The 25,544-nt window shown below is 57.5% G+C and overlaps 1 long non-coding RNA gene across 1 annotated transcript; it reads left to right on the top strand.

The window, feature by feature from the left end:
• Positions 1–716: 716 nt before the first annotated feature.
• On the top strand, positions 717–16,898 carry LOC139032383 (uncharacterized). Its single transcript, XR_011484905.1, has 2 exons — positions 717–13,218; positions 16,166–16,898. It is a non-coding gene; the product is annotated as an uncharacterized lncRNA (long non-coding RNA).
• Positions 16,899–25,544: the final 8,646 nt, after the last annotated feature.

The following is a 25,544-nucleotide window of genomic DNA, read 5'->3' as shown; positions in this document are numbered from 1 at the left end:
ACCAGCCTCCGAAGAGCAGAGGGTCCACCCGCAGCCATCTGAGTTTCGTGAAATCCTCACCTTCAATCTCCCCGCCTCGTGCGTTGGAAATGTCCCCTGACCCCGGGGCCCCCTCTGAGCAGGAGTGCCCCCGGGACCCACTCCAGGGGAGGAGGAGCTGGATGAGGACTGAGGAGTCACTGTCGGCATCTTCACTGCGCACATGCGTCTTCACCCACGAGAGGGGAGGATTCGCTCGGCCCGCCCGTGGGGTCACCGGAGGTTCCAACAGGCTCTGCATGTGCGGGGGACCTCGTGGAGCTGGACTCTGGCCTGAGCTTCTTGCCGGCAGGTCGCCACCTCCTGCGTGCCTCTGTCTCCCCATCTTCCTGTGGGGACAGTGGTACCCACGGGCACAGCCGTGTCCTCGGGGTTCATGGTGTAACATGTGGGAAGGACAGCGCCTGGCCCGGTGCAGAACCTCAGCAGGCGGCAGCTTCTTACAGGCGGTCCCCATGAGGGCGCGGTCGCTGGGACCCTCGCCCCCGCTGTGCTCAGAGACCGTGCCCGGGACCCTGGCTCCTGAGGACAGCCCCTTCCTGACGGGCCGTGTTTCCCAGGCCGAGCCGCTGCTCTGCTCTCTGTAAGGGCACACACGGCCCCCACAGCGTCTTACCTTGTGCATCCGGCAGACTCCCCCGATTGGATCCCTCTGAAGTGTGTGTGTTATGCCGCCCCCGTCCCCGCCGCCCGACCCCGGCGCGAGTAGAGTTCATTTCCTGGTGGAAGCAACCAGGGCGTCTCCCCCAGCTTCTCCTGTGACGGGTCAGCTCTGATTGGCTCTTCGTAGTTGCACACACTGGCATCTAAATGGCAGGGACAGAGTGAAGGGACAAAAAGGTGATGAAATAGTGAATCCCACCGGGTGACTGTAAATAGAAAGATACGGAGACCCCTGTAAGTAGGTGATCCCTCAAGAAAGCAGGTTCGCTCACCCACAAAACCACACAGGCTTGCTCACCAACAGAACCATAAACCGTGCCGCGGAGGCCTGAGTGAAGTGAGTCGCTCAGTCGAGTCTTTTTGGCCCCGTGGACTGTAGGGCCCATGGAATTCTCCAGGCAGAATACTGGGGTGGGTGGCTGTTCCCTTCCCCAGGGGATCTTCCCAACTCAGGGGTCGAACCCAGGTCTCCTGCAGTGCAGGCGGGTTCTTTACCAGCTGAGCCACAAGAGAAGCCCAAGAATATGGGACGCCTGAGACGTGTCCCCAGACAATGACACGGGTGGCGTGAGCCCCACATCTTGCGCAGTGGGCTCAGCAAGTTCATGATCCCTGGGGGTGGTAGTCGCTCAGTCGACTCTGCAACCCCATAGACTGTAGCCCACCAGGCTCCTCTGTCCTGGGATTCTCCAGGCAAGAACACTGGAGTGGGTTGCCAGGCCCTCCTCCAGGGGATCTTCCCGACCCAGGTCTCCTGCATTGCAGGTGGAGGCTTTACTGTCTGAGCTACCAGGGAAGGGCCCAGGACACATGAAAAACAGTATGTGTGGATCTAGCTTGACCATGCAGGACAAGAAGACTCCCTGCCCAACCTGGAGGAGGAGCTGATGATGGAAGCCTGACCTCTACTCAAGAAAGAAGGTCTTCTCCCCACCCCCACTTTGTCACGTTGATCACTGATGTTGGCTATTGTGGCCAAGATGGAAGACGCATGTGAATCAGTCTCACTCAGATGTCATTGCTACACACTTCCACCTGCTGGTTTACTGAAGTCAGGACTCTGCAAGGCCGCTGATTTAGCACTCTCACGGGGCCCCAGTGGACCAGCTCCCTCCCCGGCCCCCGGGTCTGACTCCGGTGGATCCAGCATGAACCGTTCCATGCACAAGTCTGCACCTCTCTCCTCCTCTCCCCATCCACGGGGGAGACAGACAACTCTCATTTACGTCTCCTGCCTGCTGTGTGTAAACTGTTTCTTCTTGTTATGAAAGAAAGAGGATTCTGACTTACTGCCTTGGAACGACCCAAAGACCAGAAATTCCAAGTTGGGATCAGGCCCGGGGGATGAGGCAGGGAGGTGCCGTTGACCCCACGCCCTTGGGCCCTTGCGAGCGTCCTTGCAACCCAAGCTCTGGTGGGGTGGGGACCTTCGGGACGCACTGGGGGGTCCCAGGGGTCTGTCAGGGAGGGCCGCTCAGCCTTTCACACCCGATGCCATCCAATGGGGGACGGCTCCCACGAGTGACCTTCACCTTCCTCTGGCTGCTGGGCAAGGTGGGGGTAACGGGTGATGGGGTGAAGGGTGCTGCCTTTTGAGAAAAAAACGTGAAAACGTTCCAGAGTGAGACCTCTGCTCTCACCAGGGCCTTCAGTTCAGTCACTCAGTTGTGTCCGACTCTTTGCGACCCCATGAACCACAGCACACCAGGCCTCCCTGTCCATCACCAACTCCCGGAGTCCACCCAAACCCACGTCCTTTGATACGGTGATGCCATCCAATTACCTCATCCTCTGTCTTCCCCTTCTCCCGCCTTCAGTCTTTCCCAGCATCAGGGTCTTTTCCAGTGAGTCACTTCTTTCCATCAGGTGGCCAAAGTATTGGAGTTTCAGCTTCAGCATCGGGCCTTCCCTTGGCTGCTTTCAAAGCCTCGGTGCGCTTCCCCGGGCACGTCCGCTGCCCGCACAGCTACAGGTCAGCCCCCCACAGAGTCAGTGCTTCTTTGGGCCCGCTCCCTGCAGGGATCCCCAGTGGCCCCTGAGCCCCAGTTCTTTGGCTGGAAAGTTCTTGTTCTGCTGAGTCTTAGATCCAGCCCTCTCCTTCCTAAGTTGCACAGGACTGGGTGGTTTTCAGGGCAAATTGCAAGAGGAAAAAAAAAGAAAAATAAGCAAGGTTCCCCCCCCGCCCCCAAATCCTTTGGGACACAGGGGCCAATGTTCCAGATCCCCAGAGAGAGGCGGGTTTTTTTCCTGGGCATTTTAGGCGCTTCCCCCCGTGGCTGAGACTAGCTTCGTGGGTGGAGCCCCCATGGGGCAGGCTCAGGAGACAGAAGGGGAAAGGGACCCCCGGGTGTCTGACCCTCTGCCTCTTGGAGCCCCTCCCACGTCCTCCCGGCTCCCTGAGGTTCTGAGCCGGGCTCATGGGGCAAAGCTGGGGGAGGAGGCGCAGCCGCGTCCTGGGCCGGCTGCTCCCTTCTCGCCCCCTCTTTGCAGGCAGCCCTGTTTCTCGGGGCCCTGCATGGCCGTCTGGGTCCCATCCGGGAGTCCAGCTCTGATCAGGGCCGGACAGCTCGGGGGGGGACCCGCTTCCTCTCAGCTGGCCCCAGAAGCAACTCGCCGTCTTTGTGAAGAAGGGGGAAGGGAAGGAGTGAATCTGGGGGGTAAGTAGGCTCTCTTTAGAGATGAGTGGACCCTGTTTTCTTCTCTGGCGAGACTGTGAAGTTCCGTGTGGGTTGGCACGAGGTGTTTTTCATGTTTGCTCCCCCTCTGATGTGCTTCCTGAAGAAGGGGACGAGTCTGGTAGCAGAAATGTGGGGGATGAGACGGCGGACGCGCCCCTCTGGGTTCGGAGGCTCGCCTGCGTCGTGAGGCCTCGGGACTGAGGCCCAGGCCCATGCAGTGCCCTGTTCCGCGTCCCACAGGCCTCGTCCTCCCTGCCGCTGGGAGGTCCTCACTGCCGGCTGAACATGGAGGGTCAGCAAGGCCTCCGTGGCCAGTCTGGTCCAGCCACGCGTCGGAGGAACCGTGGGTCCCTGGGGCCTCATCAGCCTGTGGCGTGAGCGGCAGCGGGTGTGACACGGGCTGAGACCTGCAGATGTCTGCTATGCATCAGGATGTCTACCCTGACAGACACCGTCTTATTGGCCAATTGCAACCCCTCCCTGCATGGACCCCTGGGGAAAGCAGCAGCCTTCCGATGCATTGCTTTCCGTCTCATCTCAGTTTAGCCCCAGCTGATTGGGCACATGAGTCTGACCCTTTAGTCTTGGGTTTTTTTTTTTTTGGCACAGCAGTGTGGCAAGATAAGCTGCAGCAATCTCTGGAATGTTTTGAACTCCTCAGAGCAAAGACTTCATAAGACAAGGTCTTATTATTCTCATAATTTTGAAGCAAGTACCAATTTGCCAAGTACACAGAGAAAAATTATTCATCATCCCTTAACTTGGACAGAACATAAGTACAGCCTTTGCCACTGGGATCTGTGGATAATTAAAAAGCGTGGAGCTCTGCCTGCTGATTCCCACCCTACCCCCATCACCGCCTCGCCCTTGAGTCCCACCCTTCGTGGGCATTGAGCCCCCCACAGCCGTCGGGAGCCCAAGATGTGGATCTGCTTGGGGCAAGCCCAGCACGCACAGGCCGTCCCTGCCGCTGGTGAGATGCAGGTTCATTAGGCCAGGCGGGTCTGGTGGGGAAGACCGCGCCACCCGCCATTTGATGAGTGAGGTGCTTATTGTGTTTGGAAGCTCCTTAAAAAAGCCAGGTGCTGAAAGTGATCAGAGGCCTCCTGCAGTAGCCTTGCACGTGGACATGGACGCGGACGCTGCCCCGTGGTCTCCTTCCCGCGTCCCTGGTCTCCTCTGGGCTCGTCTGTAGCACCTCACGCAGGTCAGAATCGCTGTCATCAAAAAACACCTCCACACAATAAGTGCTGGAGAGGGTGTGGAGAAAAGGGAGCCCTCCTGCACGGTGGGTGGGAATGTGAACTGGTGGAGACCCCAGGAATAAACCCACCCTGTGACCTGCAGCCTAGATGTCCATCACTTTCTGAGCGGTTTTATGTATCCGCCCCCTGCCCCCCAGCTGGGAGACATCTCCACCCTGGTCTGCAGCACCCAGAGCACCCAGGGGACGGGGGCGGACCCCGTGAGGCTTTGCTGAGCGAACCGTCTGGTGAGGGCTGTGAACCTCTGCACTGAATCAGAGTAATCAGGACGCACTTGGCAAAATATGTGAGACCTTGCAGAAATCTCATCCAGCCACACGGTGTGAGACGGTGTGCAGTGAGCCTTTACTGACGGGAGGCATGGGTCTGTCCTGATGTACGTCTGTGTGTGTGATGTGAGACAAATGCAGGTGGGTCTGCGTAAAATCATTAAAATTTAAGGTCATTCAAAAAGTTGGCTTAAAGCTCAACATTCAGAAAACTAAGATCATGGCATCCAGTCCCATCACTTCATGGGAAATAGATGAGGAAACAGTGGAAACAGTGGAAACAGTGGCTGACTTTATTTTTGGGGGCTCCAAAATCACTGCAGATGGTGATTGCAGCCATGAAATTAAAAGACGCTTACTCCTTGAAAGGAAAGTTGACCTTTCCTAGACAGCATATTAAAAAGCACAGACATTACTTTGTCAACAAAGGTCCATCTAGTCAAGGCTATGGTTTTTCCAGTGGTCAGGTATGGATGTGAGAGTTGGACTATAAAGAAAGCTGAGTGCAGAATTGATGCTTTTGAACTGTGGTGTTGGAGAAGACTCTTGAGAGTCTCTTGGACTGCAAGGAGATCCAACCAGTCCATCCTGAAGGAGATCAGTCCTGGGTGTTCATTGGAAGGACTGATGCTGAAGCTGAAACTCCAATACTTTGGTCACCTCATGCGGAGAGCTGACTCATTTGAAAAGACCCTGATGCTGGGAGGGATTGGGGGCAGGAGAAGAAGGGGACAACAGAAGATGAGATGGTTGGATGGCATCACCGACTCAATGGACACGGGTTTGGGTAGATGTTGGGAGTTGGTGATGGACAGGGAGGCCTGGCGTGCTGCGGTTCATGGGGTCGCAAAGAGTCGGACATGACTGAGCCACTGAACTGAACTGAAAGCGTCTCCAGGCTCCCACTGCCGGGACTGACACGGGGCTACTTTTGTTGAGTTGCACTGAAGTTGGGGATCATCGGTGGACGTGTCCCCCTGGAGATGCTCTGGGCACGCTGGGATCTGGTCTCTGTTTACCACTCCCCAGGGAAGGGAAACACTGGGATCCATGTGGGAGGCTTGTTCAGTCACCCGGCCTCATGAGGCTTTGGACCAAAACAGCTTGAACTCAGGTCCTGTAGGAACAGAGTGTGGAGCATGGACCTCTGTGTCCTAACCGCGTCCAGCAGCATTTTCCCAACGAGGGACTCCTTGCCTCCTGCCGCTGATTGGGCGGCAGCTGTAGATAGTAACCTGGTGCTCGTGTGGTGTCTGGAGACGGCTTAGATGTACTTCCAAGAGTCCTGCCTTTGGAGCCAAGCAGACGCAGGTGCAAGTCCCGGTCACACCATTTGTCCTCAAACCCCAGACTCAGTGCATCAATTTCCTTTGTGTGCATTTTAAACAAGGATGCTCCTTCTTTCCTGAGGAGCATGAAACATGAGAGCACTTATGAAAAGGCCAGCACTGTGCTTGGTCTATAGTTCAAAGAGGTCTCCAGGTTTCTGACCCTTAACTGGCAGGAACCAGAAATCGTCTGTGGAAACCAGGGCTGGCCTTGGCCACTGGCCGGGTAAGGAGGGACCGCCACTGCAGTCTGCCCCTGGGACCCTCTCTTCTGATGGAGGATGTCTGACCTGGAGGCCGCCCGCTGCACGGTGTCAGGACTCATGGCCACAGATTCTGGCCTGTGGGCGGAGCAGGTGGGGTGGACACTTCTTCCCTCTGGGTGTCCCGGCAGGCGGGTCCCCGAGGGCAGGTGCCGTCCGTGTGAGTGACGTGATGCCACGTCCCCCCACCAGGCCCTGGGACTCCTGCTCGGCTGGAGGCGGACTCCCGGTGTGGGGGGCGAGCCTCGTGGGGTGGGTGCCCTTTATGAGGGACTCCGCGAGCACCCTGCTCCTTGCCCGAGGTGAAGACATGGCAGGAGACGCCCTCTGTGAACTGGGATGACGGTCCTCACCGGACTCGCGTCTGCCTGGCTCCATCTTCAGGCCTCAGAGTGGGCGCTTCAGCCCTGGCGAGGGGCATCCCGTGCCCGCCGCCGAGCAGGAGGAGAGGGTGGGGGAGGCTTTTATAATCCATCGAGATGCGGATTGCTGCTTTATGAAAATTCATATTATTTTTGGTTGTAGTTGACCGTATGCATCAAGGTGGGCATTTTCTGGGGGAGGCAGCATGTGCCCCCAGCCCGCTGCCGGGAGGGGCCCAGGCCCCCGGCACACTGCTCCCCCCTGAGACAGGCATTTCACCACACACATCCCAGGGCTGTGTGAGCAGCAGCTCCTCCCCTCCTGGTGCTCCCCCCCCACCCCCATCCCCTCCTCCTCCTCCCCTCCTGGTGCTCCCCCCACCCCATCCTGCTCCTCTCCTCCTGGCTGTGGGGTCCCGTCCTGCTGCCTGGTCTGGTCCTGTGCATCCTTTCCCATCAGCTGAATCCACCCCCCGCCCCCCCGACCGTGGGGTGACATGGGTGAGAGGTCATCACTTGAGCACCCTGTGGGTCTTTCACAAGGGTTGGAGGTGTGTGGCTGGCCTAGCAACCTGCCTGAGCAGGTGAAGGTCACGTCAGTGGACAGAGGCCCTGACCCCTGGGGCCCGTGTGCTGGGGGTCACTGCCACCAGGACGGGGGGGCCTGGGGGTGGGGAGCAGGAGGCCGTGGCCCCTCCCAGGACTCCAGGACTGAACATGGGAAAGTCTCCAGAGACGGGGAGGCACCCAAGCTGGCGTCCCCAGGGGAGCAGACCCGAGGCGGGAGGGTCAGGCAGGACTCCCAGACACGGTGCTCGCCTCTGCGGGCAGGGAGGGGGTACACCCGTCAGGGAGCCACGAGGGGCCCTGGGTGCTGAGAAAGTCGCTGAGTCCTGGTGCTTTGGGTGGAGGAAACCAGGGCGTCTGCAGGGCGCCTGGCTGCATCACTGCAGTGGAGTGGAAAATCGCAGCTGGGTGCAGATGCATATTTAATAAAACCTTTCTCTCCCCTCCAGCCATCAGCCCGTGGCCTCTCCGAGCTCAGAGAAGTGCACGGAGGGGGCATTTGAAGGTTGCTTGGCTGCTGTTCTCATGGAACCGAAGAGCACGAATTCGGCTGTTAAAAACGTAAGAGGCAGAAAGGGGCTCCCGAGAGATCAGGGTGTCAGAGGCCAGGCTGTCGTGGGGCCGGCGTGGTGGGCGAGGCTCCTGCCAAAGCTGCCGTCTCGGCCTGGGGTCCTGGCGTGGTCTGCAGACTGCCTGTCCTCGTGTCCCTGCTGTGGGGAGGGACCCTCAGTCCCTCCAACAGGGCCCCTCCGGCTCTCGCTTGACCTCCTTGTGAGCCTGTGGCCCCAGCAGAAGCCCAGCATTCATGCTGGTTCCAAGCCCACCCTCTCCTCCTCCCTGGAGGACGCGCCGGCTCGGACACAGACCTTGGCCCCCCTCACCCCCACCGGTGGCTCCAGTGCCTGCAGGGCTCAGGCCAGACCCTGAGGTGGATGCTGGCAGACAGCGTGAGGCACCCAGAGCATCGCAGACACGCGGCGCCCTCGTCTCAGTTCCGTTCAGTCGTTCAGTCGTGTCCGACTCTTTGCGACCCCATGGACTGGTGGTCTGTGGAGCAGCCTTGAAGTTCTCTTCAAGGAGCTGCTCACGGTTCTCTTCTCTGCTCCTCACAGCAGCTGCGTGAGCTCCGACCATCACGTCTGTATCATATACAGGGGTCGAGGCAGGATCTGGGCAGCAGTCTCCCTGCTGTCCTGGTCTTGGCCTGCGGTAGATCCCCGAAGCCCCGACTTCTCTCGGGACGAGTTTCTGCCTTGGTGAGACCTGCAGGGCCACTGCTGGGGGAGGAACACTGGAGGATCAGCCCGTGGTTTGTGATGACTTCTCTGGGAAAACAAAAATGGGCCTGCTTTTCCAGCTGCCTTAAAATGCCCACCAGCTACCTGTCCACCGTCTGTCCACCTGAGGGCCGGGCCTCCCGCTGAGCGCCAGGGGTGCACAGACCTGCAGCTAGGCTCTCGGGGCCTGTGTGCAGCGAGACAGGGAGCCCTTCCCCTGGACGAGGCCGGGCACCACCCCCAGCCTGGTGACGGGCACTTCCAGGGCCCAGGCTCCCGGGCTTATTGCAGTGTGTCTGGCGGGGACAGGTGGCCAGGACAGCTCACTGGGATGGGGTGGGCTGCCTCCCTGAGCCTTCCTCACTGCTTGGAGGAGGATGCCTGTCCTTGCCCACCATCTGCAGCCCCCCAGCCGCCGTGGGGAGTAAATCACCAGGGCCGCTGACGTTTCCCAGCTGGAACCGCGAGGTCGGGCAGCCGGGTCCATGAGTGGTGGGGACAGTGCTGACCGCGACTTTCTCCGAGGGCAGGGGTCAGGGGCCAGGGGTTGTGGGAGGGACGGGGCCATGATTGATGCGAGGTCCTGCACGCTGAGGTTTATCGAGTGTCTTCATTTATTTATGCTGGTTCATTTCACCGAGGGCTCACCCGGCTGATGGAAAACAGCGTAAAGCAACGTGCGGTCAGTAAGTGATGAGGCTCGGGTCTGGGGGGGGAGGGGAGGTGGGAGCAGGAAGGCAGGAGAAGCACTTTTGCCCTTGCTGCTGCCCGCGCTGGGGTCAGAGGTGTCCATGTGTCCGTCGGGGCCCCCTGAGCTCAGCCCCGTGCGCCTGTCCCGTCTGCAGGCCAGCCCTGAGGGGCCGATGCTGCTCCCACCCCCCTGGACAGGCAGGGAGGTTGGACCCTGGCCTCGCTGGGTCACACGTGGGCCTGACTCGGTCCAGGCCGCCATCCCGGGAGAGCTCCCGCCCCCACCCCCGTCCTGCCACGCGACTGGGATAGGACTGCTGAGTCCCGGTTCCCTGGGGCCAGGCAGTGAAACCGGAGGGACGCCGTCACATCTGCACTGGGACAGCGCGGCTGTCACTGGCTCCTGCCTGAGGACCTGCCATCCGCGGCTTTCCCGACGGCCCTGGAGCGGTGCGCGCGCAGACCGTCTACCGCCGGGTCACCGAGGGCGTGACTGACCTGCTCCAGGTCACACTAGCGGTGCGTGCAGAGCTGGGAGCGCAGCGTGCCCTGCCCCAGATCCAGTCCCAGGAGCGCCCACCCCCCCAGGCTCAGGTGTCGATAGGGGGCCTGTCTTGGCTCCAGGCGAGTGTCCAAGGAGGTGAGGACTGTGGGGACACTCAAAGGCCACGCAGAGGCCGGCCAGCTTGTGTGGCCTGGGGCCCTTTCCCAACCACCGGGCTAGCCTCCCCTCCTGGGTGGGGCCACGTCTTCTGCCCACGGCCAGCCTCGGGTGCTCGGACGGCTGGGTGTGCTGGCGCCACCCCTTGCCAGCCCAGCCTTGTCACGGGGGGGGGGGGGGTTGCCTAGCAATCCCACTCTTCCTCTGGAATCCTGGCCCCACCCTGTCCCCCTGGAGAAGGACACCACGTGGACAGAGAGAGACACTCCGCCAGAGAACAGATGTGCTCCAGGGACAACCCTGGCAAGACCCCGTGGGTGGGAGGAAGCCGGAAGGAAGCCTCTGGCCCGCTAAGCCTGCTGCAGACACCTGTCCAGGGATCCCGGCTGAAATCGCTGACCCGCGTGTTGCGAGTGATGGTTGGTTGTGTAGGGAAGCGCTAGGTTGTGCAGAGGTTTTTAAGAGATAAGCCTTGTGCATTAACTCACGGAGGACGACAGGCAGACGGGGGTAGGGTGGCGGCTGAGCCATCCTGACCTGTCCTGGAGGAGGAAGGAGTTGGACACACACCCAGGGGCCGTGTCTGAACTCCAGGCATCCGGGGTAGGAGGGGAGGTGGGCTTCCGACTGGCGACCGTTCGTGGAGGATAGATTCAGACTCGGAGGGGAGAGGCAAGCTTAGCACGCGGGCCCTGGAGGAGATCTCGGGGGTCTCCCACCTGGCCGCCTCTGCCCCAGACCGGAAGGTAAGCGAGGGCCTCCAGGGCTCAGAGGGGGAAACAGGCCATCACTGACCGAGCCAGGAGCCAGGCGTGGAGCAGGCAGTGAGCGCCCTGCCTGGCTCCGCAGCGAGGAGGCCTTGCCCCCTGGGCATTTTCTCAGCAGGAAGGCTGTGTCCCAGGGCGGAGACAGGACCCTCTCCATGGGGTTTCATTCCTGCTGACGCCCTGCAGAGCTTGAATAAGGAGGCCTGGTCCTCGAGAGGCTGAGGGTGGGTTTGCCAGTGAGTGGGTTTGGAGGCCATCAGCTGCTGCTAGAGGCGCTGAGAGGCTGCAGGAGAACCTTGAGCTCCTGGGACGCAGGCCGCTTTGTCCTCCCTGCAGACCCAGGGAGGGTTGGGGGACGGGGGCTCGGGAGTTCTTAGTACTCCTTATTGGGGAGGACAGTTTTGAAGGTCAGACTGAACAGAAGCTCGGAGTTCTTGCACCAATAGCAAATTGGTTAGGAAATTCTCGCTTAGGGCTTCCTGCAGTTTCAGTCTCATTTCTCTTTAAGAAGCTAGTTCATTCTTATCTGAAGAGCGTCCTACCGTCTGCCTGCCGGCTCCCCAGGCCGTGTTTTGTGCTGGTCCCTGCGCCTTCCACGCCCTCTCTCCTAGGAATTCAGCTCTCTCCTCCCCCTTGTGAGGCTGAAGTCCCTTGACAGCCTCTCAGCAGCTCGTCCTGAGCACTGGGGCCTGCTGTCTCCCAGGAAGCCAGGCTCTGAGCATCGGATCTGAACTTGAATGCAGCCTAATCAGGGCTTCCCAGGTGGCTCAGTGGTAAAGAATCCACCTGCCAACGCAAGGGATGTAATAGTTGCGGGTTCAGTCCCTGGGTTGGGAAGATCCCCTGGAGAAGGACGTGGCAACCCACTCCAGTGTTCTTGCCTGGAGAATCCCGTGGACGGAGGAGCCTGGTGGGCTACAGTCCATGAGGTCACGAAGAGTCAGGCACGACTCGAACGACTGAGTCCCTACGCAGACTAACCACCTTGAGTGCACAATTAATTACCTTGTTTCCCCGTCTGTCCGATGGGGTTGTGATGAGTACAGCACAGGCTGTTTTGAGATGTAAATGAAATTAAGTCACCAGTACGCCCTCAACACCATCCCTGACGTGTGATAAATGCTCAGGAAGGCGCCATCTTTCTTGCTGCTCTCGCTGTAACGATCAGCCTGCTTCTGCCGCCGTGATGCGGCTCACAGCATCTCCGATCCCAGAGGGGCCGTGCGTCTACACCCCGCAGTGCTGACCCATCCGGGAAAGTCGTGTCTATACCCGCAGTGCTGACCTTGCCAGGGAAAGTCACATGGAGATGAAGAGGGCTGAAGCCATCTGCTGGTCCCACGCCCCCTGGAGTCTCCACGGGCGGATCTGCCACCTCCCTCCTTTCAACCAATGCTGTGATTTCGGCTGTGACTCCTGTCTCTTTTCTCATAAAAGATGCATTTCGTGTGACAGCCGAAAAGGAAGAAGGAAAATTGGCAGTGAGGAAGAGCCGTAGGAGCCTGAGGGTCCCGCAGGCTCAGCATCCTCTGACGATCCCCTCGCGCTCCTCTGAAGGGAGTGGGCTTCACGACTAAGGTTTCCTTTCTTTCCTGCTGTAGCGCTGATCCTCACCTGACAGAAGGGGCGTGACGGGGGAGGGAGGCCCTGGCTTGCTGTCACTGGAAAGCTCACCTGCTCCTAGCGTACAACTCAGTGAGGGTTCGTATGTCTGCAGGGGTGTACAGCCAACCCCAGTGTAATTTCAGGACTGCTGGCTTCCTGAGAAGTAAGATCAGGTTGTTTATGTTCACTCCCCGGCAACATCAGCCCTGGCTTAAAACTCAGCCTTCAAAACATGAAAACCGTGGCAACCTGCCCCATCACTTCATGGCAAATAGATAGGGAAAAGTGGAAACTGTGACAGATTTTATTTTCTTGGGCTCCAAAATCACAGTGGATGGTGACTTCAGCTATGAAATTAAAAGACATTTGCTCCTTGGAAGAAAAGCTATGGCAACCCTAGACAGCATATTAAAAAGCAGAGACATCACTTTGCTGACAAAGGTCCATCTAGCCAAAGCTATGGCTTTTCCAGTAGTCATGTACGCATGTGAGAGTTGGACCCTAAAGAAGGCTGAGCACTGAAGAATTGATGCTTTTGAACTTTGCTGTTGGAGAAGACTCTTGAGAGTCTGCAATCGTGTCCGACTCTGTGACCAGTGGACTGCAGCCTGCCAGGCTCCTCTGTCCATGGGGTTCTCCAGGCAGGAATGCTGGAGTGGGTTGCTGTGTCCTCCTCCAGGGGATCGTCCCAACTCAGGGGCTGAACCAGCGTCTCTTCTGTCGCCTGCACTGGCAGCCAGGATCTTCACCACCAGCACCACCTGCTCTTTACTAGGGACCTCATGTAAGTGAAGCCACATGCGCCTGTCTATTTGTGACTGGCTTGTTCCTCTGAGTAGCATGTCTTTAAGGCTTATCCATGTTGTAGCATGTGTCAGAATTTCCTTCCTTTTTAAGCGTGAGTAGTATTCCACTGTGTGGATGGACCACATTGTGTTCGTCCGTTTATTTGTAGACACGGGCTTGCCTCCACCTTGGGCTGTTGCAGGAATGCTGCCGTGAGCTCAGTGTACATGTGTGAGCCCCGCCCTGAGCTCACTGGGCTGCGCTCAGGAGCGAGGTGCTGGCTCACTTGGCAGTTCTGTTTCCGCGTTTTGAAGAACATCCAGTTTTCCGCAGTGGTGCTTTCCCTCTAGCCACGCCCAAGGGTGGACGCGGGCGTCCTGGACCCTCCAGATGTCCACGGCCTGAGCTCCCAGCTCCAGAGAAGATGGTGAACACTCGGGGGTGGGGGTGCCTCCCACTCAGGGAACTCCTAGGTCTGGGGCGGCAGTGGGGAGGGAGCAGACGGTGTCCCGCTTGTGTCGGATGTGCCTCGTGGAAGGTGGGTTGGCGGGGCCGAAGCTAGAATCACGGGTCTCCCTGATCCCGGAGCCCAGGCTGAGGGGCCAGCATCCCAGGGCGGGCAAGCAGACGCTGCTGCTGGGGTAGGAAGGTGCTTTGAGGTGCCCACGGGGCCCCTGTTACGTGGTTGCTGAACTGTGGAGCCCCTGCGTGTGGAAGGAAAGCGGGTTAAAAGCCCGTGTCTGCTGAGAAGCGAGTCTGACTGTGAGGGTCTCCCAGCCTCAGCTTAGTGAGAAAGACAGATGCCCGCCAGCAGTGCTCAGCGAGGCAGGGCCGGCCTCCAGCCCTGACGTCTCGCACAGACCACTGGCCGAGGCCCGCCAGACGCCCGCCAGCTGCCAGAAGCCCTCGTGTCACAGCTGGGGATCGTGGGTTTTGTTTTTTTCTCCAAATGAGGCGGGTATTGTGGGGCCCGGTGGCCGACACCTCTCTGGAGATGAGTCATTCCAGCCGTCAGTTAGGTGCGCATGTGTTTACACGTGTCCACATGCATGTACACGTGTGCAAGCACGTGAGCACGTACACACGTGTTTAGGCGTGGGTGCGTGCACATGCACGCGCACTACAGGTGCCTACACGCATGCACACACATGCACATGTGTGTATACACACGCACACGCACATGTATGTGAGTGCATGTGTATATGCACACGTGCGTGTGTGCACATGCTCGCACATGTGTGTACACACGTGTGCGTGCGTGTATATGTGGGGGATATGCATGTGTGTGCATGAAGCTTGTACTGTGCTTGGACAGGACAGGACTCAAAGAGGCAGGTCTGTATTTTTTCCATTTTCCATTTTACCATTTTAAGGAATCCCAGGGCTCCTCGGCTCCAGCCTGGCCTGTGTCTGGACCCTGCCGGTGGAGTGTCTGGCGACCCTGAAAGGCAGACATGGCCTCAGGCGCCCCTTCTCAGGGTCCAGTGCTGCCCAGGGCTGTGGGCCTGCTCTGTCCCCAGGGGATGTGCTGATTTTCTAAGGTGGAATGTCCTACATTGTAGAAACCAGAAAAATGTAAAAAGGCAGGGCAGAGAGGCAAGGAGGGCTTGCCCTCAAGGTTTCTGAGTTAACGAGTTTTTCACCACCTTCTCTAGTCGGGCGGCGTGTCTGTGAGGAGACCCGCCTGTGAGCGCATGCTCTGAGGTCACAGACCCTGCAGCTGGAACTGACCCTTGTGCAAAGCTTCCCCTCTAGTCCAGCTATTGATTCTTTAATGGTGTCTAATGATGTAAGGAAGCTGCTGGCTCCGGAGTATCACTGCCACTGATCTCTCCTTAAAGGGTCACATGGGACCCATCCCGTGTTCTGAGCCCCCATGGGCCCAGCCTCACCCCAGGGCCCCACCCCATCCTCCCAGCTCCCCCCACCCCCCACCCCCGTCCTCCCAGCTCCCCCCACCCCCACCCCGTCCTCCCAGCTCCCCCCCCCCCCCAGGGCCCCCGTCCTCCCAGCTCCCCCCACCCCCACTCCAGGGCCCCCGTCCTCCCAGCTCCCCCCACCCCAGGGCCCCCGTCTGTCTCTGGTGTGGGTCTCCGGCCCCCGGCTGTGTCGCTGCTCCCCATGTACCCAGGGCACATCCCTCTTCATCTGTCTCCGTTCTACCTGCACTCTCCAGACACATCTCAAATATCATTTCAAATGTCAACTAACAGAGTGATCTTTAGAAAATATAAATCAGATCATGTCATTCTTGTGCTTAAAGCCTTTAATGTGCTGGTTGCTCTTTCCGCCTGGCCCGAGGCCGCCCTGCGCCCAGGCCCTGCCCCTGGCTCCCACCCGCTGCAGACCCCCTGGCCTGGTCCAGCCCCCAGGCCCCCCGACGCTCGCCTGCCCTGGGTCCTTGCTGTCCCTGTGTCCTCAGGGGTGTGGCTCCACCTGTTCTCCGCATGGCCAGCTCCGTCTCCTACAGTCACGTCTGCATTTAAACCCCTGACCACCTGCTGGAGGGTAACCCCTCAGAGCAGGGCCCTCATTTTTGGCTCAGCAATGCAGCCACCATGTCCGGAAGTTGCTGTGAGCTGCCTTTCGGGGGGTGGGAGGAAGGTCCAGGTTCTGGAAGACTTGGTCAGGCTGTGGCCTGGGTGGACAGATGCCTGCTGCGCTCCAACACATCGCCTTGGTCTCCTCTGCCCGGCGCTGCCTCCGACCAGCCAGCCTCCTTGGCCGCTGCTGGCCGTGCGGGTGGAAGTGACCGTCAGGGGCAGGGGGGCCTGGTGACCTCAGCTCCGGGCGTGCGGCCAGTGCCCCCTGAGAGTGCCCCGCACACCCCCCTGACAGCAGCTCCGTCCAGGTTCCTCCGGCTCTGTGAGGTTGATGGGGAGTAATCTCAGGGACACGGCGCTGTGTGGTGGTGGGATGGTCTCCAGGGGTCCATTTATTTACAGGAGCAGACGGTCTGAACTTAGGAGAGGAGCCAGGTGGCCGCTCCTCCCCGGGACCCGCTTCCTGTCCAGCCAGCAGCGCCAGCAAACCAAAGACCAATCCTGCGGAGGAGGCCGTTCGCCTTCCTGAAGAGGAAACTGAAAGCGAGGACACAGTCCAATCCAGTTGTTCTGAGCCATGCGTGTTCATGTGTGCACTCTGTCCCCGCGGGAGCCCCGGAGAAGTGGGCGCCATGGGCTCCCGGAGGACGCCAGGCCTGGGTCTGTGTGTGCCCGCGTCCGTCAGACACTCCAGCGAGGGCATCCAGCAAGGGCACCGGCTGCCGCTGCGCCCTGGGCGGGCGTCTCCCTGATCCCGCGGGAAGGCACCTAGACGCAGCTTTCTGACTTCACGACCCGAGGCTGTCGGCCCAGGTCAGGCGGGGACGGGAGCTCTGCCCGCCCCGGTGTTCGGTGCCTGGAGTGGCTGACTGGCCTGGCAGAGGCCACGTGCCCTCAGCTGTCCCCGAGTTGCCCAGCGTCTCCGCCGACCGTGGCCCAGCTCAGCCCAGCCCGGCTCCAGGGCCACCGTCCGGCACCTTTCATCAAGGAGTCAACCTCTGTTTCCAATCAATCATGTCCAAGACCGCGGCCTGTGGACGGGCCCTTATTTCCTCTCCTTGACTGATGACAATAGACAATTGATTTCCTGTCTAAAGCTGGGTACTTCAGCGAAATTAAAAGAGTCATATCTCTACGGAGAATAATATTCTAATCTCGCTCACCCCATCGCCAGCAGGAGGCCCGCATTTCATGTCTCTGGAAGCAGGCTTTCATTTCCTGTCGGTTCAAACCCCGCTGCTCCTGGGACTGAGGTTGCGATGCTCACCGCCGCTGTGTGTGACTCACACGACCTCCTCCCTGACCCACCCAACCCCTGCTCTGACCTCCCAGAGCCACTGTCCGACCCGCGTGACCTCCCTCCCTGACCCACACAACCTCCTGACCTGCACAACCTCCTTATTGAGAAGAGTCAGCCTAGCGATGCGGGTGGGTACTGGCCCATTCTACAGATGACGGGTTTCAATAAATTCACAGACTCTGGCTGGGCCAAGATCTTCAGACAGCGGGTGGAAGGGGCCGAAGGGAACCTCGGTCCTCTTGTGCAAATCCTTTGGCGGCGGGACCACACCTGTCCCCTCCCTCCTTACTGCATGCCCGCCCGGGGCCTCCTCCACCCTGGGGTCAGTCCTTGGCCCGGCCCAGCCCTCGGTCCTGGTGGACGGCGTGGCACGGAGAACCGAACCCACTGCCCATCCTTACGGCCTGACGGTCACGGAACTCCCACCAGATGATAAGAGGGTCCTGACAAAGAGGGCGTGGATGGTGGGGGTCGCCGGTCAGAGCAGGGGCGTGGGTGAGAAGCGGATGGGAGAGGCAGCCTTTCCTGCCATCACCCGGGACCCGGGCTCTGAGCACCTCCCTGGAGCCCCCCACCCCTGGGCCCTGGAGCAGGCAGACCCGGGCCCCTCCTGCGAGCCACGTGCTGGCAGAGCTCTGCTTCCTTATCTGAAAGGTGGGTGCACGGCTCCTCTGGGGGATGGTGTGATTTGCTAATGTGCATCTTCCGTCCCAGAGCAGGTCGCTCTGGGGGCCAGAAAAGCTGCTGCCCGGGGTGGGGGTGGCTGGGGAGACACACAGGAGGGAGGTGCTGGGGGGCTGCACCTGAAGCAGATGACCCCCCTTCTCGTGTTCACCTGGGGATGGCTGTCATGTCAGTCACGGCCATTTGTTGATTTTTAAAATCCATCACGTCCTTGCCAAGGGCACGGCGTCTCCAGGGGCCTAGAGTCGGCTTGACTTTGGGGTTGGCACCCCCCAGGGATGAATCTGAGAGCCTCCAAATCAGCTGTCAGGCCGGGGGCTCCTCTGGAGACTGGATTCACGCTGTGCCATTTCTTCCTCTTATACCACTCTTCCTGCAGTGTCAGACTTTAGTGCCTCGTATTTCCTGCAAATGGGAGCCGTGAGCTCCCAGTGCGGGGGGTGGGTGGGGGGATGCTGGGGGCGGGGAGTCTTTGCCGGTCCACATCCATCACAGCCTGGGGCAGGGTGAGGGCCGGAGCTCCCCTGAACACAGCACGCACGCTCCGGGGTCCAGGTAGACTTTGTGGTGCTAAAGAGGAGATGCGCTTCCTTAGAAAATATATTTTTTTAATGTGGAAAGAGGATGACATTTATTGCATATAGTTTAGTTTTTCCATTATTGTTTTCTGAAGCTTCCTGTAGGCTAAAAGTGGAGGGCAGAGGAATTCCTAACCTTAGGATGGAGATTGTTTCTGCCCTGACGTGTTGACCTTCGCTTTGGGTTTGTGGAGGGCCTGGATCCCGTTGCGTTGACCTCGGATAGAAACTGACCTCTCTCAGCCTTTCGAGGGCTGCTGATTCGGAAAGCTGCCGCCTCTCCCGGTCTCCCATCTTGCATCTCACCCCCTCCCTGCCTGTCTCCGTCCCCCGCCTGGGGGCGTCAGCCTGAGCCCCATCTGCCCCCGCGGTGGGGGTGCGTGTGAGCACGTGTGGGTCCTTCACTGTCCACGCGCTTAGTTCACTGCCTCTATTGCTTGTCTGTTTCACGTCACACATGCACTGTAGACCTCTCTCTGCGCCAGAGGCCCTGGGGAGGCTTTCACTGTGGACGCTGCGCCCCTGGCTTAAGGGGTGAGGGAAGGGCTCACCCAGGGGGCTCGGGGCCACCTCGACGGAGGTGGAGGCGGGTCCTGCCCAGCTGTCCAGGCGGCTGTCCGGGCTCCTGACCGACCTCCGTGGTGCCCGGGGCGTCACGCCTGATGCCGGCCCCCAGCGTGCTGACCACGGACAGCCGCTCTGAGCCCTGGGGCCCCAAGGAGCAGGGTCCTGGTGCCTCCAAGTCCTTGCTTCTCCTCACTTGCCTTATTCTTGGAGCCTTCATGGACGGCTGACTCTACACAAACAGTTCCATTGCAGTTTTCACTGAGTTGCACCAAAATCACGAGTTAGTTTGGTAAGCGTGTGCATATTAATACTGGTCTTCTGATGTGGAAAGTGTGTTAACAGTTGCTCAATTGTCTCTGACTCTCTGCGACCTCATGGACTGTAGCCCGCCAGGCTCCTCTGCCCATGGACTCCTCCAGGCACGAATACTGGAGTGGGTTGCCATGCCCTCCTCCAGGAGATCTTCCCAGCCTGGGGATGAAACCCGGTCTCCCCATTGCGGGCAGATTCTCCGTCTTCTGAGCCACGAGGCCTCCTCTGATGTGGAGTACACTGTATTTATCCACTGGTCCAACCTTTCTCTCTGTTATTCTGCTCCACACACATGTGGCTTTAATCCTCTGAGCCCGACGTACATTTTGTGAGGTTAGTTTCCAGATAGTCAACTTCACTACTGCAAATAGGATTCTTTTGCCATTTGCCCAAACTATTGGGGCTGGTCAGTACGAAAACTATTGCTTTTTTATGTTTGTTTTCGTGGAATTTAAACAGTGTGCATCTTTGGATTTTTTCGGGTAGACAATCACAGCATGTTTGAGTGATGACAGTTTTGCTTCTCCCTTACCAATTAAAAAAAGGCAGAATTATCTCTCTGCAGCTTTTCATTCTTTTACAGTCTGTTTTCGCATTCCTCATTCTGTTGTGAGGCTGCAGGACGTGGGCCACAGTCGGCAGCAAGGTCTTCCTTGTGGGTTGATGTTGAGTGTTGGCTGTTGGCTTTGCGGTTCGAGGATGTATTCTTAATCTTGTCAGGAAAGCCTTGCTCTTCCTGAGCCTACCTGGGCATTTTTTAAAGGGAGACTTCCGTCTCTGGCTGCGCTGGGTCTCACCTGCCTCTCCAGTCTTTCTCTAGCTGTGCAGAGTGGGGTTGCTCTCCGCGTGCGATGCACAGCTTCTCTCTGCAGCGGCCCCAAGGCGTACGGGCTTCCGTCATTACTGCACGTGGCTCAGTAAGCAGTGGTCTGCGGGCTCCAGAGGGCTTCCTCAGTAGCTGTGACGCACCAGCTTAGTTGCTCCAAGGCCTGTGAGATCTTTCCGGACCGAGGATCAAACCACTGTTCCCTGCATCACACGGGGGACTCTTTAACCACCGGACCACCAGGGAAAGTGAAAGTGTGAGTCACTCAGTCGTGTCTGACTCTTTGCAACCCCATGGACTGTAGCCCACCAGGCTCCTCTGTCCATGGGATTCTCCAGGCAAGGACACTGGAGTGGGTAGCCATGCCCTCCTCCAGAGGAGCCTGTATCAAAACGTTTTAACAGATGTATTCCCCCGTCTATTGACGCAGTGGTACCTTCCTCCTTTCCTTTGATTTTGGGATGAGTCATCAGCCGGTGTGAAAGGCCCCCGCTCCGGATCCATCCTTACTGGTTCACCTTCGTAGCAGGTGTGGTCTAGTTAATACACCGCTATTGACCACTATTGTTAACACCGCCGTTTCCTGTGCAGTTTTGCATCTGTCTTCGTAAAGGACGCCTGCCTTCAGTCTCCTTTCCAGCCTGTCCTGGCTCGTGTCTCTAGGATGTGCTGGCTTTGGGAGATGAACCGCTGGGAAGTTCGCCATCTTTCCGTGTTCTCTGGAAGCGTTTATCCAGCATGGAAACGATCCGCTCCACAGCACTTGGGAAACCTCGCCTGTGAAATGTGGGGCTGGTGCCTCGTGAGGGATAATTCTTCAACAACACTTTCGATTTCACACACAGCGTTTTCTATTGCTTATTGATTCGATTATGGTGACTCATTTTCCTAGGAAAGAGAAAAGCACATGTTGTCTAAACATCGACGTTAAGAATGAAACTTGTTTATCGATCTTGGCTCTCCAAATTGGGCTTCCCTGGCGGCTCAGATGGCAAAGAATTCACCTGCAGTGCACGAGGCCTGGGTTCGCTTCCTGGGTCAGAAAGATCCCCTGGAGAAGGAAATGGCCACCCACGCCAGTGTTATCGATCTTGTATAAATCGAGGGAAGTGGTGCATTTATTTTTTGACCTCTCCTTCTAGCTCCGGTGTGTTTCGCCTTTACATTGTCACCAGGCTGTCAGATTTTTACATCAAAAGTTTTCACTTTCAAGGAAAACACACAACAGGTGCATCTAATTTATAACCATGATGCAGAGTTGTTTGGTGACGTGTGTGTGAAGCCATCGTGTCACCTGCTCCAGCTCGTTCACCTCCGTGACCCCATCTCCTTTCTGTCTCCAGAAAGCGGCCCAGATACCTGGTCCAGATACGGCCCTCTCTTCCCGCGTTTTAGCTCTAGTGCGGATTCAGGGGCTTCAGTGAGTTCTTGCTTTCATGCAATAGAATCTTGGGAGTGGACAAGGAAAATGCACGTGCCAGTTGGACTGTTTTGAAAGAAGAGTTCAGTGGGACAAGGATCATTGGGGAAGATGGAGAAAGGTGTTTGGAGAGCAGGGAACGGCTTAGACTGTGATGCTGGCTGTGATGGCCGCCCTGCAGAGTGCATCATGTCCTTTGGGGCGGGAGGTCAGAGGGCCCTGCACGGAGGGAAGGGTCAGCTCCTGTCCCGGACCCAGCTGGGTTGGCCGGCTTTCTTGTTTCTCTCATACCCCTTACCCCATTTCACATTTGGAAGATTTTGTCCTCTGCTTACCTGGAAGAGAATGGGTCCCAGCTACCATGGGCCCTCACATCTTCCTTGGAAAATATGGGGGGTAAATTAGTTAATTATTGTTTTCGAATTGATGTGCTAGTCAGGCTTCTGATTTATAATTTAATTGTGCTGCTGTAGGTAGCTTCCAATTTTTCACTGGATCCATTTGAATAAACTTTGTGTTGTATCTCAGTGTTAGCCAAAGGAAGATTAAAAAGTAAGCCGGAGAGTTTAGTAGCTTTGTAACAATAGCATAAAATGTGGAATAATGAACTGTAAATGTGTCTAATTACATAAATAATGCATTTGTGTAATTGTCAAGTAAGGGGGTGTGCTAATGAATCAATTATTTTTAATTGTAGGATGCTTGATTGTTTCAGAAATATAATTGATTGTAATCAAGAATCAATTAAATGTTGATAGTAATTATGTTTATCAAGCTTAAATACATGACATCATTACACTGTAACTGCTTCAGGAAGAAGAAACTAGGATGAGGTTATTATAAGTGAAGGAGGAATAGCTTATATTTATGCCGGCAGCTCGGCAGTGGTGGGTGCACCATAATGAGGTAGAAAGAGACGCTCTTCAAGGCTTATCAGTCAAGGCTGATGGAGGCGAACTGCTCCAGCTGTGAGCTCATCACAGCCCAGAGCCGGGCGAGCAGCTTTCTGCCTGGGGGCGGCCCTTGGAGGTGAGCCCCACAGGTGCCCCGCGGGCACGGTCCTCAGCCGCGTGGCCCCCGGCGAACCCCGCGATCCCAGGGGTATCTGGGCTCTGTGGAGTGGGTGGCGTCTGTCTCGGCGCCCTGTTTGACTCACGACTCAGTGGCCCCTGGCGAACCCCGTGATCCCAGGAGTATCTGGGCTCTGTGGAGTGGGTGGCGTCTGTCTCGGCGCCCTGTTTGACTCACGACTCAGTGGCCCCTGGCGAACCCCGCGATCCCAGGGGTATCTGGGCTCTGTGGAGTGGGTGGCGTCTGTCTCGGCGCCCTGTTTGACTCACGACTCAGTGGCCCCTGGCGAACCCCGCGATCCCAGGAGTATCTGGGCTCTGTGGAGTGGGTGGCGTCTGTCTCGGCGCCCTGTTTGACTCACGACTCAGTGGCCCCTGGCGAACCCCACGATCCCAGGGGTATCTGGGCTCTGTGCAGTGGGTGGCGTCTGTCTCGGGCGCCCTGTTTGACTCACGACTCAGTGGCCCCTGGCGAACCCCGTGACCCCAGGAGTATCTGGGCTCTGTGGAGTGGGTGGTGTCTGTCTCGGCGCCCTGTTTGACTCACGACGCTCAGCGCTGTTGAGGGCACTGCCAGGGGGTCAGGCAGCAGGGACGCACTTAGCCTTGTGAGGAGGTGTTGAAACACTTGCGTGTGTGTGTGTGACCCCAGCACCTGGGCACAGGAGGGAATTTACAGACCGGTCATGAGTCGTCAGGTCGTCAGGGTGTTGCTGGGGGCGGCTGCCTTTGTCCTCAATCTGACGCTTGGCTTCCCCGGGCTCCTGGCCTCATTCACTCATTATTCCTTGAGCACCTGCTCTGTGCCCAGAGGTGTGCCAGAGGTTCAGCCTCTATCATCTCACAAGCGAGGATGGTCCTTTCCCTCGTGAGTTCACCGTGCAGAGAGGGAAGCAGGTAACGAGCACTGGCTCGCAGTGACCTGGCCCAGCGGGGGCTCGCAGGGCCGCCCGTCCCGCGGGCACAGGTGCTGGAGCGGGGGGCGGCTGAGCCGGTCTCCCCGCCACCGTGCGGCGTGGGGTCCTCTCTGGCCTCGTGTTGGAGGCCCGCACCGGCTCTGCGCGTAGTGGCAGCTCCCCTGGGAGCACACGCCCCTCAGTGCTGGGAAACCTTCTTGCGTTAATTCTTTGATAATTTCCTTCTCTGCTTTTCTCGCTTTCCTGCTGCTACTTTTTCTCCTGATAGTGAATCTCCTGAACCGTTGCTGTGCTTTTCTTGTATTTTAATTCCAATTTTCCACCTTTTTTGTGCTGTTCTGCTTTGTATTCCAAACTTATTATTGTATTTTCAATGTTTGCTATTCTGCTTTTTAATTTCCAAGAGTTGTTTTCCTTCTCTCTGATTTTTTTTGGTAGCATTTGTCGTTCAGTCGTTAAATCGTGTCTGACTCCCTTTGACCCCATGGACTGAAGAATACCAGGCCTCCCTGTCCCTCACCATCTCCTAGAGACTTCCCAAGCTCAAGTCCATTGAATTGGTGATGCTACCCAACCATCCTTCCATAGAGTGGTCTCATTTTGCAAATTCATTTTCTGTTTTTTTTCTTTGTGAGCAAATTAATGATAATTTCTTTTAAAATTCTTATATTCCTATTTCTAATCTTTTGCCATTCCCCACCCCCATTTTATTGAGATATAATTGACATATAGCCCTGTATATATTTAGGTTGAACTATATAATGATTTGATTTAAATAATGTAATGATTGTCACAAGGTTTAGCAGACATCCACTATCTGTGTCATCACCTTATATAGATATCATCTCACATAGACACTACACATATGTATCATCTCACATGGATTCTGTGTATATATCACATCACACAGATAATACACACTTATATTATCTCACATAGATAATACATACATATATCGCCTTACATAGATATCATCTCACTTGGATTCTGTGTATACATCACACAGATGATACACATGTTATCTCACATGTATACATATGTCACACTACATAATGTACTGTGTACATATATATCATCTCACATAGATGTGTATATCCTTGTGATGATAATTTAGGATTTACGCTTTTTTCTTCCTGAGTCCTTTTGTGTGTGTGTCCAGGTTTTGCCTGCTTTCATTCTTGTTCTTTTGTCTTAGACGTTCCCCTCCGATGTCTGGCGACAGCAGCCCTCCTTGTGGTTGCGAGAGGCTTGCTGCGCCCTGGCAGGGGCTGCGTGTGCCTGGCGGCTCCTGCCGGGTGCGGGGCTTCATCCCAGGTGTCGGGTGTGCGGCAGGCGGTGACTTGGGCCGCGGAGCCCCGGCTCACAGACCCCCTAGGCCGCTCCCCTCGGGCTAGCCGGTTCCCTCCAAGGCGGGCTTTCCAGGACCTCTGCTGAGGGGAGCCTTGCTGTTAGCTCCCGGGAGAGCCGTGTGGGCGGGGGCCACCGTCCAGCGGGTCCAGCCGAGCCTCCTGCCCCCTCTCCCTCCGCTCCCTTCCTGAGAAATACAGTCCTGCAGACGTCAGGTGGGGTGGGCCTGCTGGGGCTCAGGGACCCCCGGGAGCTCCCAACGGTTCTCGGGAAGACAGTGACAGCTTTCATTCTCAGAGACTGTCGTCCCATATTGAAATGAAGAGCCCCTGATTTTACGTCAAGAAATTGAGCTGGGAGCGAATCCCTGAAGCTCCCACTGAAGTCTGGCAAAGCTCGCTTGTCATTCCCCCTCCTCACTGAACGGGCTGGATGTTTCTGGGAATCCATAAATCGTGAATAATGCATGAAAACCCACTTTTACAGGAGTAGGGAAAAAAGATAAAGTGTATCCTGTGAGGCTCCCTGGAGAAGACAAGCGCATGTAAATAAAATGTATGTGAGTAATAGAGTGCTGCCCTGAAGCCACGTCGGTGGAGGTGGGTGTGGGAGTGGGGGGCAGGGGGCTGACCCCAGGGACGGTGGGGACCCCGGAGCAGGGAGCGGCGGGGAGGAGGCGGGCAGTCCCCAGCACTGCGGCGTCCGCCCTCCAGACGCCCGGCAGGCTGGTGGGGCGGGGCACTGGGTGTCCTGGGCGGAG

Source organism: Odocoileus virginianus, chromosome 31 (assembly GCF_023699985.2).
Source record: "Odocoileus virginianus isolate 20LAN1187 ecotype Illinois chromosome 31, Ovbor_1.2, whole genome shotgun sequence".
NCBI classification, from domain to species: Eukaryota; Metazoa; Chordata; class Mammalia; order Artiodactyla; family Cervidae; genus Odocoileus; species Odocoileus virginianus.
The sequence above is the reverse complement of the archived record's forward strand: the minus strand, read 5'-3'. Positions and strand labels throughout refer to the sequence as shown.